Source organism: Suncus etruscus, chromosome 8 (assembly GCF_024139225.1).
Source record: "Suncus etruscus isolate mSunEtr1 chromosome 8, mSunEtr1.pri.cur, whole genome shotgun sequence".
In the NCBI taxonomy this organism is placed as follows: Eukaryota; Metazoa; Chordata; class Mammalia; order Eulipotyphla; family Soricidae; genus Suncus; species Suncus etruscus.
In genome coordinates this window covers 82,811,375-82,812,688 of record NC_064855.1, presented here as the reverse complement: position 1 = coordinate 82,812,688, position 1,314 = coordinate 82,811,375, and the positions used below count along the sequence as shown (strand labels likewise).

Genomic DNA, 1,314 nt, shown 5'->3' with positions numbered 1-1,314 from the left:
TGATGAATTGCGGTTCAATCCCCATCATCCCAGATAGTCCCCCATGCCAGGAGCGACTTCTGAGAACATAGACAGGAGTAACCCCTGAGAATCACCAGGTGTGGCCTCCCCAAAAATGCAAAAAAAAAAAATTCTAAAACTCTATAGCCACTGTTAGAAAAGAAATGTAATTTTAATGATTTCTAAAAATGGAGAGTTGGTTAAAAATGTGGGAAATTGGGGTCAGCTGGAGCAATAGTGCAGCGGGTAAGGATTGGCCTTGCAAGAGGCCATCTTGGGTTTAGTCCCTGGCATCCCAGATGGTCTCCTGAGTCTTCCAGAAGTTATTCCTGAACACAAAGCCAGAAGCCCAGGGCACTGCTGGGTTGTTTCCCCAAAACCAACCAAATAACCAAATAAATAAATTAATAAATAAATAAAGTGGTAAATTAATGTAGTCAGGTTTTGTTTGCTTGGTTTATTTTTTCAGACTATATTGTTAGTTTGCAGAGTTTTTGAAAATGCATGCTATTATTAAGATAACTATTTCATGTTAGCTTTCTCAACAATTATCAAACCTACTCTTGATATCAAAACTACAATGAAATCCTTGATGTGTGTGCTTAAACCTTTCAATATATGTGGATTCCCCCCCCCCCCAATTCACAATACAGACCAGGCAAAGGGCCTAGGTTGAGGTGTATATGGGGAGCATTTACTGTACCTCCTCTTTCTATACAGTCAGTGTAAAGAACACAGCCTGTGGTAAGAATTGGGAGGCCTTATCTTTTCTTTTCTTTTTATTTTTATATATATTTTAAATTTTATATATATATATAAATACTTCACAAGTGCAACATTTCTATGACCAATATCCCAATATCTGTGTATTTTTCTTACAAATCAAAGGTCTAAGGATAGAATTCTTAAAACTTAAGTTATTTTTTATTGAAAATATGAAGCAAATTTTGCCAAGTATGGATATATTATAAAATCTATTGTTGTTTGTTGTGAGCTTTCTGAAGCCTTATGCAATTTTTTAGACCCGTGTTATATTTTGTATTAAATAAACATTCTGCAGAAAAAGTATTTTAACCAGCACTGCAGAGAACAAATTTTGTCATGCTAACTAAGAGGTTTAAAAACTTATTTCTAAATTTCTTAGGAGATCGTTACATTACTTTCATAAACATAAGAAAGCTAAAACTGTAAAATATTGATTCAAGAAGTGTCAGTGTGTGTTTAAGCAATAAATATCATGGATAGGAATAAAAGTTAAAAACAAAAAACTCAGGGCCGGAGAGGTGGCGCTAGAGGTAAGGTGTCTGCCTTGCA

At 34.9% G+C, this 1,314-nt stretch overlaps 1 non-coding gene across 1 annotated transcript; it reads right to left on the bottom strand.

Annotated features, from left to right (window-relative positions):
• Positions 1-628: 628 nt before the first annotated feature.
• On the bottom strand, positions 629-761 carry LOC126016529 (small nucleolar RNA SNORA51). Its single transcript, XR_007498324.1, has one exon. It is a non-coding gene; the product is annotated as a small nucleolar RNA SNORA51 (small nucleolar RNA).
• Positions 762-1,314: the final 553 nt, after the last annotated feature.